This window comes from Suricata suricatta, chromosome 15 (genome assembly GCF_006229205.1).
Source record: "Suricata suricatta isolate VVHF042 chromosome 15, meerkat_22Aug2017_6uvM2_HiC, whole genome shotgun sequence".
Taxonomy (NCBI): domain Eukaryota; kingdom Metazoa; phylum Chordata; class Mammalia; order Carnivora; family Herpestidae; genus Suricata; species Suricata suricatta.
The window spans coordinates 6,577,900-6,590,299 of NC_043714.1; the positions used below are offsets into that span (position 1 = coordinate 6,577,900).

At 36.0% G+C, this 12,400-nt stretch overlaps 1 protein-coding gene across 1 annotated transcript in view; it reads left to right on the forward strand.

The window, feature by feature from the left end:
• Positions 1 to 12,400, forward strand: part of LOC115279135 (lipoxygenase homology domain-containing protein 1-like) — a 138,699-nt gene that overhangs the window by 71,219 nt on the left and 55,080 nt on the right. The window lies entirely within an intron of this gene.

Below are 12,400 nucleotides of genomic sequence, written 5' to 3' on the forward strand. Positions count from 1 at the left end.
ATCTGTGTCTCCCTCTCTCTCTGCTCCTCCCCTGCTCATGCTCTGTCTATCTCTGTCTGTCTCTCTCAAAAATAAATAAACATTAAAAAAAACATTTTAAAGTGTTTAGTGCAGTACCTAAAAGACTCAATAGATGTTTACTCTTAAAGCAAGCAATTTGGTAGTCCTTTATTTATGCAAGGGACTACACACCGTCCTCTGAACTATAATCTTTATTGATTAAATATTGAATCTGTGAAATTGGCCATATACTATAATTGTTGCTATGGTTGGACATTTAAATGGCTTCAAGGATTTTATTATTATAGATAATGTCATATGAATGTGTTTTTTAACTTAGTTTCTTCTTTTTATCTAACCAAAGCTTTTCATTTCCTTATGACAAATTCTGAGAGATGGGATTACTTTTTTTTTAATATTTTATTTATTTTTGATACAGAGCATGAGAAGGGGAGGGGCAGAGAGAGAAGGAGACACAGAACCGGAAGCAGGCTCCAGGCTCTGAGCCGTCAGCACAGAGCCCGATGCAGGGCTCGAACCCACGAACGTGAGATCTGACCTGAGCCAAAGTCGAACGCTTAACCGACTGAGCCACCCAGGCGCCCCAGGATTACTTTATTTTTAAGAGTTTATTTATTTATTTTGAGAGAGAGAGCATGAGTAGAGTAGGGGCAGAGAGAGAGAATTCCAAGCAGGCTCTGCATTGTCAGCGCAAAACCCGACATGGAACTCGAATTCATGTGAGATTCATGTGAGATCATGACCTGAGCCGAGATCAAGTCAGGTGCTTAACCGACTGAGACACCCAGCCCCCTCGAGTTGGGATTTCTCTTGACCCCTTCCGACAAAGTGCTGACACTTTGCAAAAGTGTTTAATTTGCATAGCACCATGCCTGGCAGCACATAGTAAGCAATTGGTACATTTTACATCAAATTTGCAATTAAATAGTTACTACTCACCCCCAAATCATGGTATTTATTTCTGCCATACATAGTGCTTAATATCTTTTAATTAAAAATTTTTTGTACCTCTTTTCAAGTTGCAGTTTGTGACTGTGGATCTGTGGAAGTTATCTTCATTTCTCACGTTTTTGTTAAAATAGCTTTATTGAGATGTACTTTGTATACCATAACATCCATCCATTTAATGTGTTGAATTCATGATTTTAGTATATTCACAGCATTGTGCAACTATCATCACATTCTAATTTTATAGTATTTTCACTTTCCCGAAAAGAAAGCCCAGACCCATTAACAGCAACTCTCTATTCTCTAGCCTTAAGAATTGAGTATCTATCCATTATTATCCAGTATTATTATTCAATATCTATGCAGTATTCCATATATGAATATATCACATTTTATTTATCCACCCATCGGCTAACAGACACTTGGATTGTTTCTACTTTTAGCTATTAATATGGATACTTATTATGAATAATGCTGCTATGAACATCCGTTGTAAGTTTTTATACATGTTGTACAACAGACTCTTGAACAACACTGGTGTGAACTGTGCAGGTCTACTTATATGTAGATTTTTTATATTACAGTACTATAAACATACTTTCTCTTCTTTATGATTTTCTTAGCATTTTCTTTTCTCTATGGTGAGAATACAGTATATAATGTGTACAACATCTAACATATATATTAATTGACCACTTATGTTATCAGTTAAGGCTTCTGGTCAACAGTAGGCTATTAGTAGTTAAGTTTTTGAGGGAGTCACAAGTTATATGCAGGTTTTCCACAGTGTGGGAGGTTGGTACCCATAACCCCTGCATTGTTCAAAGAAAAACTAACTACTTTAGGGTAGGGTAGGTACCCAGGAGTAGAATTGCTGTATCATATGGTAACTCAGTGTTTAACATTTTAAGAAAGCGATAAACTTTTCTAGAGTGGCTGAACCAATTTTACGTTCTCACCAGCAATATACAAGGGCTCCTGTTTTTCCACCTTCCAACAGAAATTTGTTAATTGTCTGTCTTTTGATTCTAACTATCCTAGTGGATGTGAAGTGGTGTCTCATTGTGGTTTTGATATATATCTCCCTAATGACTAATTATGTAGAGTAGCTTTTCATATGCTTGTTAGGCAATTCTATATCTTCATTGGAGAAATGTCCTTTCAAATACTTTGCTCATTTTAATTGGATTATTTATCTTTTTACTAATGAGTTTAAGTTCTTATATAGTCTGGATATGAAGCTCTTATCACATATATGACATGAATATTTTCTCCCATTTTGTGGGCTATCTTTTATTAACTTTCTTGATGGTGTGGATTTAAATTACTTTTGGTGTCCTTTTCAATTCAGCCTGACACATTCCCTTTAGTATTTCTTGTAGGGTAGCTCTGCTAATGATGCACTCTCTAATTTTTCTTCACCTGGGAATGTCTTAATTTGCATTTAGAGTTCCTTGTTGACAGTTTTTTTTCCTCTCTCAGCTCTTTGAGTATGTCCTCTGACTACTTTCTGGCCATCATGGTTTCTGATAAGTCAACTACTACTTTGATAGAGGATTCCTTATATATGAATGAGTTCTTTTCTTTTGTGGTTTTCAAGATTCTCTCCTTGTTTTGGCTTTCAGTGGTTTGACTGTGTTTTATCAGGATGTAGACTGCCTTCCTGTTGTTTTTTACAGCTAATATGGTTGCAAGTTTGCTAGGGTTTAAGGATAGTGTAGAGCGGGGGAGAGAAAAATGGAAGTAGATAAAGTTACAATACATAAACCCTTCTGTTCTTACCAAGGTTCATAGTTTCTATTGAACAAATGGTTTCAGATTGTTGAAAGTCTTTGATTAATTTCCAGAGTTCTTGAAAATTTTATTTCAATAATTTTTGCTGTGCTTTTATGGAGGGCCTTAATACATATTTCCAGAAATCCTGCACTGTCCCTTTATCTTTATCATACTTTGTTCTATTTTATTGAAATGTCTATTCATTTATGAAATCATCTATTTGTGGCTATAATTTTTATTATCTGCTGAAGATTAAGTAGGATCTGGCCCAATGAAAATGTGACTTTGAGCCTATAATATGTCATGTGACTAAATCCATGAAACTTAAGAGCCACCAGCCAAGTAGTATTAAGACATTGACCATCTCATTTTTTTTAAGTTGATTTATTTTGAGAGAGAGAGAATCACAATTAGGTTACACACTGTCAGCACGGAGCCTAAAGTGGGGCTTAAACTCATGAACTGTGAGATCATGACCTGAGTTGAAATCAAGAGCTGGAGGTTCAACCAACTGAGCCACCCAGGTGTACCTTAACCATCTCATTATTGTCAGAAAAGTGAATATCTTTCTGTAATATATCTGGTTCATGCTGTGTATGGCAACGTGGGGCAGCTGTAATGTTTTCTTGATCCAATCATAGGTCTTGAAGGAGAACTTGATGGCAGCTGATATACAGAGTAGATAGATGACTCCAGCATCAAAAAAGGGCTTGCAAAGCGATGTTAAGCTTTGCGGAGATTTTGGTAGCTACCCTTCATAGACTAGAGAGTCAGCCTTGTAGGAGTACCTGAAATGTCACAGAGAACCAGGCTGAAGGAAATAATCCATCTTCAAAAAATGACCAAAAACAAAAATCTGAGAAGAGCCTGTTATAGCAGGAAGCTTGAAGACAGAGAGGTATTTCTAGACCACAGGGACTGGACCTCATTTAGTTGCTAACTATTGAATCTTATCCATTGACTGATATAGACTAGATACTCAGGAATATCTTTTGAAAGCATGAAAATTTAAAAAACAACCTGACTGAAATTTGTTTGGTATTTGCTGCTTTCTCTTGAGGCACTCATTGTTGATTTTCCCTTGTGATCATTTCCACCTTGGAGGCATCATAAAGGCATCCCATGTATCCTATATGTTTATTATTTACTTATAAACTTACTTAGAGATTTAGCTGAGCTTTTCATTGCATTTTTGCAAATTGAAACACTAAATAGTACTCTGTGTTGCTTGGGTAAGGTTGGTAGCGTGCCCTTCACTCTTGGAGAGTGGCTTCCTGCTTCTCGTTTACTGTTGCATGAAGTCAATTGATTTTGTAGATGAATAGATTTAATATTTATTATGAACTCTTAGGGCACTTGCACAATTACTTCCATATCCCTTATGTTCTTTGAGTAGAATGCATCATACATGTTTGCCTTTTAAGAACAATTTATATCAGCAGGAATTAAAAGACTTATATTTGATCTCCAACTCTGACTTTTACTATCTAAGGCAATATGGATAAGCCACTTAACATTTCTAAGCTTTAATTTCCTCCTCAGTAAAATGGGTACAGTAATACCTTATAATATGATTGTGCAGATTGAAAGAGTTAAAAATTAAAATGCTTTATAGAAACACTTGACTTTATACTCCTGAGGCAGACTCTTATGTTCCCGCCCACAAATTGAGGGTGTTTTCCTGATGGGGTGGAATTTAATAAAAAAAAATTCAGATGAATGAGGGCAGGAAGGCAGCTTGGCAGATGGTTGGTAGGTGGCTACTGCTGGCATGGGAGGGTCTGCGCAGAAACATGTCTGGAGGCTGGAGTAGGAGAAAGAAGGAGAGGGAGCCAAGACTAGGTTGGCTCGCCTAGAGTAAGGCAGTGAGTATGTAAGTAATAGGAGGAATGTTTATCTTGGGCCTTTTCAGTATTGAAAGGTTAGATATTCATGCGGAGCTACAAATTATTAGGCATTAGCTAAATGGATGCTAGCATGCCATTTGGTTTTGGCACAACTTGGTATGAATTTCTTCTTAATTTTCACATATGAATTCTTATCCAAAAAGGCCAGTAGAATTGCTTTGCTTAACCATAAAGTACAGAAACCAAAACCCCAATACAGAATAATCTAGAGAGAGCCAATAGCCACTTTTCAGAGGGACCAAATCTTCTCAGCAAAGGCTAAATATTTAAACAAATAGACTATTGGCCTCAGATAGCAAACATTACTTATTAATTGAAGGATTACCTAAAGAATATGGCATGGCCTATTGCTTAGAAGACAGAAACCTTTGTAAACAAAAAATAAAAAGGCATTAGCTAATGTCTACTCTGAGCTAGATGTCAGATATTTGGTAAACCTGGGATCATGAAAGAAAAATCCCTTTCTCTGATCCCTCTCTTCTGACCTGGTGAATTCTCTTCTTCGCAAAGACCAGCACATCTATGATCTTGATCACAGCCTCTTCTGTTTTGCATGATTGTATTCCATTAGCCATCCTTATTCTTCCTTGCATCTTCAGAATGACTGCACTTAACCCTTGCCTTCAATCTTTCCATATGCTTACATCTTTCCTATTCTAAAAATAACCTTTAATCTGCTCTTAAATTACTGACCTTTGTCCTCTTCTTCAGACCTTTTAAAATACTGATTTATCTTTGTTGCTTCACCTCATTCTCTCCCCATCCTCCCTAAGTCTCTTGTGGGTTGGGATTTTGATCCATCACTCTATTTAAGCCATGTTTTCTAGGATCATCAGTGAAGTCCTAATTATTCACCCCCCCCCCATCTTCCCTCCCTGCCAGTTGTTATCCTGGGTTGCTGGCCAAAGAATTATTGGGCAGGTAGCTGGGTAGTGTCATGAGAGGGGTCAAGTGCTGGGATAAGATCTTCTCGATTCAAATTCTAGCTTCTTGACCACCATATCTGTAGGAACTGATTTAAAATTTTATGCTCTATAAAATGGGCAAAACTAATCGTACTTGTCTAAGAGAGTTGTGAGGATTATATGGGTACATAAAATCAATGTGAAATGTTCAGCACAAAGGAGGGCACATAGACAAAACTCACAAATTTTGAAATATTCTGACTATATTTGAAAGGAAATGGACAAGAGAGTTTCAAGAAAGAATATGAGTGTTCTCCCCCCCCCCCCCACAAGGATATTCAAATCCTAAGTCTTGGTACCTGTGAATGTAACCTTATTTGGAAATATGGTCTTTGCAGATATAATTAAGATATAAATTATCATGAAGTCAAGGGCTCACCTTTGATGCAATATGACTGGTGTCTTAAAAAGAAAGGAGCAGAGAGACACTTACGGGGACACCATGTGATGACAGTGGCAGAGAGTGGAGTGGTACCACTCTAGAGTCAGTGGCCACTATCAGAATACAGAGAGGCAAGGAAATATTCTATTTAGAGTCCAGAGGGAGCATGACCTTGCCAAAGCCATGATTTCTGACTTTATCCTCCATAATGTGTAATAAGACATTTCTGGTGTTATAAGCCACCCAGTTTGTAGTACTTCGCTGCAGCAGCCCTAGAAAACTTAAACGGTGGATCAACAGTCCATTCAGAGGAATGGAGAGAAGATGATGAATTTGCCAACAAGAAGGATATTACTGTCTTTCAAGAGAGCTGTTTTAGTGATGTTACTGAGAAAGATTACAGGGAAGGAAAAGAGTTTATCATAGTGTGGAGAGAAACGGTGGCTCTAGATAAAGAGCCACTTTCCCCTTAAGTTTACTAGATGAAGAGCAATAGGTGGTTTGATAGAAGTCACAACAGGATAAAGAATGGGCCTCTTAAAAAGCAGACTTGTCCATTTTGGAATGGGAAGATGAAGATGACAAGAGAGGCGGTTTTGGCTAGAAGATTGCTGAAGAGCCATGGTGTGTTGGAGCCAGAGCTCTTAAAAGACAAACGGAAGAATTGGTTATATAAAGCAGCAGGACACTATGTCATAGTCTTTGATAGTAGAAATTAGGATAAGAAATTAATATAATAACAAATACTAAGATAGAAATAAAGTAGTGGCACCTGGGTGGCTCAGTTGGTTAAGCGTTCAACTTCAGCCCAGGCCGTGATCTCATGGTTCGTGTGAATTCAAGCCCCACATCAGGCTCCGCACCGATGGCATAGAGCCTACCTGGGATTGTCTCTCCTCCCTCTCTCTCTCTCTCTCTCTCTCTCCCTCTCTCTCTCTGCTTCTCCCCCACTTTTGCATGCTCTCTCTGTCTCAAAATATATAAATAAACTTTAAAGAAATAAAGTATAATCAGTAGCTTTAACACTTATTTTGAAAATGTGAATTTGTTCTAACATGATTGATATATCGATATATTAAGGAAAAATTTGAGTATAATTGTAATTCTACATTTGGTTATTATGCACACTTCATCCACAAGAAATACTAAGTGTGTGCAGTAAATTCTACGCAGCCAAACCAGGTCACAAAAGGACTATAAAACCCGCACATACACCCCTCAAACATCTCCCAGCGATCTCACTTCACGGTGTGTGTTATAAGTCACATCTAGCCACACCTGGGGTTACAAATTGCCTTCCAATTTCTGATCATCTTTATTATATTACTTGACAAAAGCTCACAAGCTGCAATTCTTTTCACATCTCTTCTACCAGTAAGCCTGATGTTTAGTGCTACCTATATCGCAGTGTTTATGACTTTCTCAACCATCAACATTTGTAAAACTTGCTACCATTTTTGTTAGGTTTATATCCTTTTCTTATGTCACCCAGTTTTTGTTGTTGTTTCCCAGCTTCTTTTCTCCCCAAGAATCTTGTGGTTTTATTATACAATTCTGCGTTGTAGAAAAAAAATTTTTTAAAAAGGAAATTGAAGTCATTGCACTTCTTTAATATTGTTGGCTCCATTATCCATTTGCTCCCGGGAATTTTGAAAAAATTTTTATTTCTTTTTTAAAAATACAGTTATGGGGGTGCCTGGGTGGCTCAGTCAGTTGAGTGTCTGACTCTTGATTTTGGCTCAGGTCCTATCTCATGGTTGTGGGACTGAGCCCCATATCCAGCTCCCTGCTGAGTGTGGATCCTGCTTAAGATTCTCTCCCTCTCCATCTGCCCCTCCCCCACTCATGTTCATGCACTCTCTTTCAAATAATATACAAGTATAATTAGTATACAGTGTTATATCAGTTTCAGGTGTACAGTATGATTTAACAGTTCTATACATGCATTACTCAGTGCTCATCATGATAAATGTACTCTTAATTTTCTTCACCTATTTTAGCCATCTCCCCCAACCAACTTTCCATATGGTAACCATGAGTTTGTTCTCTATATTTAAGAGTGTGTTTTTTTGCCTTTTTTTCATTTGTTCAGTTTCTGTTGTTGTTGTTTCTTAAGTTCCACCAAAGCCTATGGTATTTGTCTTTCTCTGACCAATTTATTTCACTTGACATTATACCTTCTAGATCCATCCATGTTGTTGCAAATGTCAAGATATAATTATTTTTTATGGCTGAATAATATTCCACTGTTTTGATCCCTGAAATTTTGTTATTGAAACAGTCAAAAATTGTATCTTGCAGATTAGACCAATTTGTAAGTTGAGTTTATAGCCAAAGTGATCTTCAGGCATAAGACAACAGAAAAAGAAGATCATCATGCTCACATGATTTATTTTGGGGGCATTAAAATTCTTACTGTATATTGAGTGGCATGAATATGAAGTAATTTGTTTCTAGAATATTTTAATTACCAAAATATATACAGGAAACATTCTTCAACTGTTTGGTTGTCATTTAAGGGAGTAAAAGTAAATTATAAAGTTGTTCTTATCCTGGCTTCACAATATCACATATACTTGGATATCTTTATAGGAGTTTCTCTTTTTATCCTCATGTTCTTTTAACATATATAATCTTAGCTTTACAATATTTTATATATCTCTTTTTCTATAGACCTATGATAGCAAAATCAATATTTTCCATACAGTTATTTTATTCAGTATTTTTTGGGCTTGGTTTTTCCTACATTAGCAAAATCTATAAATAATAATATTTTGAAAATAAAGGTCTTTACACATTTTTAGATTATGCTCATTTATTAGAAAAGTTTTTTTTGTGATGGAATCTAGCAAGAACTTGGTGATGTTATTTGCTGCTGTTGTATAAAAATAAAATGATAGAAAGCTATGAAGTGATTAATTTTAATGCTATATAAATTTGACAAGTTTTAATTTTAATTAAAAAAGAAATAAATCTCTCACTATCTCAAAAATATTCATTCAAAAACATTAATTGAGACATTCTTTCCCTAATATCATGTCAAAAATGTTTAGTTTCTCTTTAAAATTTATAGATATTTATAATATATCTACATATTTATAATTAAAGTGGGTTTTGGAGCACTTGAGTGGCTCAGTTGGTTAAACATTTGATTCTTAATATTGGCTCAGGTCGTGATCTTGTGTTAGTAAGATTGAGCCCCACATTGGGTTCTGTGTTGAGTATGGAGCCCACTTGGGATTCTCTTTCTCTCTCTCTGCCCCTCCCCTACTTGTGCATGCACGCTCTCTCTCTCTCTCTCTCTCTCTCTCTCTCTCAAAATAAATAAATAAACTTTAAAAACTAAAGTCGGTTTCTAATAAACAACATATAGTCAAGTCTTACTTTTTTACTCTCCCTGATAATCTCTCTCATTTAGCTATGCTTAGACTACTTATATTTAAAGGATAATTTATATGATTGGAATAAAATATATCATTTTGCCAGTTGTCTTCTATTTCTTCCACTCCTTCCTTCTTTCCTTCCTTTTTCTCCGTTCTCTGGATTTTATTGAGTTTTGGAAGTTAATCTGTTTTAACTCCTCTATTGATATTACTTATATATATTTTTTAAAATTTAAATCTAACATACAGTATAGTAGATATTATTTATACTTCATTAAAATTTTTTTTTCTTTTTTCAACTTAGTGGTTGTCCCATGGTTTACAAATATCCATTTTAAAATAATCTGAGCCTCCCTTCAAATAATATTGTACCACTTCATGTGGAGTGTAAGGGTCTTATAATAGAATTGTCCTAATTTCTACCTCTTGTTTCTTATACCATTGCAATCATAGATTTACTTTTATATATGTATAAATATACAACATATAATTACTGATTTTGCTTTAAAAATAAAGTTATCTTTTAGAGAATGAAAATGAGAAAAAAGAAAATTTTATTTTACCTTTATTCTTTTTCTGACATTCTTTATTTCTCTGTGTAGATTAAAGCTTCTGGCCTATTTATAATCTGAAGAACTCCCTTCAACACTGACTGCTCTGTAGATTTTTTAACAAAGAATTTCCTCGGTTTTTGTTCCTCTGAGAAAGTCTCTGTTTTTGCTTCATTTTAAAATTATGTTTTCACTGGGTATAGAATTCTTTATTACCAGGGTTTTTTATTTTAGTACTTGAAGATATGACTCCATTGACTTTTTGCTTATGTGTATTATGACAAGAAGTCTGCTGTAATTCTTATCCTTTCTGCTGTTCGTGTGTCTTTTTTCTTTGGCTGCCTTTAAGATTTTGTCTGTTTTGGTTTACATTGCTTTTAATATTATGATCCTGGGTGTGGTGGTGGTGGTGGTGGTAGTGGTGATGTGTGTCTGTTAGTATTTATTCTCCTCAGTGAGTTTTTTGGATCTATGGTTTGATGTCAACATCTAGTTTTGAAAAGTTTTGACTATTATCTATTTCAAATATTTCTCAGGCCCTATTCTTCTCTTTTTGGGATTCCAACTATTTATCTGTAAGACTGTTGGTTTGATATTGTCCTACAGATGTTGGGTTCTCTGTTCTATTTCCCCCTCTTTTTGTGTGTGTGTTTATATTACCCTATCTAAAAATTCATTGATTCTTTCCTAGGCCATGTTGAATCTACTGATGAACCTGTCAAAAATTTTTCTTTTCATGTCTATTACCATGTTTTAGATTTCTAAAATTAGCTTTAGGTCTTTCTTACAGTTTCTACTTGTTCTATCTAATCTTGCCTATTGTCTGCATCTTTTATTAGAGATTTAACATATTTATCATAATTACATTAAATTGTCTGATAGTTTCAATGTCTGTGTCATATCTGGGTCTGGTTTTGATTCTTGCTTAGTCTTCTCAGATTGTGGTTTTCCTGTCATTTTCCATGCCTTGTCATTTTTTTGTTGGAAGCTACATACGTTGTATAGAATAGAAGATGTTGGGGCCAATATTGTTCATGCTTAGAGATAAGCATAACTTCCTGTGTTAAGCATTTAGTGTAAGAGCATGTGCTAATGTAATCAATAGTTGGGCTGAGATTAAAGTCTTTTGTTGCTTTGGTTATACTTAGTGTATTATAGTCTTCATATTCCTTTAATAATGCCTGAGTTTAGGATGTACTCTAATTTGCCAGAGAGTTTTTCTCAATGTTTGTTTCCCAAGTGACTTGAGCCTCCCTACATTTGTTAATGTAGTGATGTGAAGGTAGGAGAGAGAGATGTATGCTGTCTGATATTCTGGTTCAGCCTCAGTCTTGGCTGGACATTATGACCCTGGGTCTGAGACTATGGCCTTCACAGGTGCCCTGCTCTTCTCCAGATACAGTGAGTCTGTCCCATATCCCTCCTCCTCCCCCAGGGCCAGAGACTTGTTTGCTTCACGTTTCTTGGCCCAAGCTGCAGTGAGTTTTCACCAGTGTCCTCAGGTGACTGTTTTTGTTCCTTTTCCTTCTGCAGATTATATTTTCTGTTCCAAAGGGGAGATAGGAAAAGTCAGTCTGGGAAGAGTTTCAGCAATGACTGCTGTTTCCCCTTCTGGCCAGACCAGGAGGGAATCTTTCTTAACATTCTCCCTAATCTTCCCTGTAAATACCTGGTGGGGTTCCTAGAGGAAGAGTCTGTAAGGAGGTTCAAACTTTTGTGATAGTTCACATCTAGCTTTTGGCAATTTGTTGAAAATTTCTAGGTGAATTATTGTACTAATTTACATGAGAGCTATTGGCATCTGCTCCAGATAAGCAAATAGTTGGGTCCTGTGTCTCCCCGCAAAATCCTGTCTTTCTCAATTGTTAGATTTTTACCCTGGAATCTAGTTCTTCAGAAAGGTCATTAATTTACAGCTTACCCAAGTTTTTTTTTTTTCTGTTGTAAAGGTGAGAATGACACCATTCTTTTCAACTCTCTGCATCTCTAAACTCAAACTATGTGTGTATGTATACACATATATACATCTATCATCTATCTAGATATACAGATTTATTTATTTCCTTTTTGTAAAATTGTCTTTGGAATTGTTATCAGTAAAGAGCTAAAAATTCTGTATAAAAATTTAAAATGTATATGGTGGGCCTGGGTGGCTCAGTCTGTTGGGCATCCAACTTCAGCTCAGGTCATGATCTCGCAGTTCATGAGTTCTAGCCCCACATCGGGCTCTGGGCTGACAGTTCAGAGCCTGGAGCCTGCTTCAGATTCTGTGTCTCCCTCTCTCCCTCTCTCTCTGCCCCTCCCCTGCTCATGTTCTCTCTCTCTCTCTCTCTCTCTCTCTCTCTCTCTCTCTCAGAAATAAATAAACATTAAAAATTTTTAATAAAAAATTAAAATGTATAAAGGCTCAATAACCAGTTGGGCAAAATATATTACTCAGAAACATAAGTCTACATACCCCATCTTC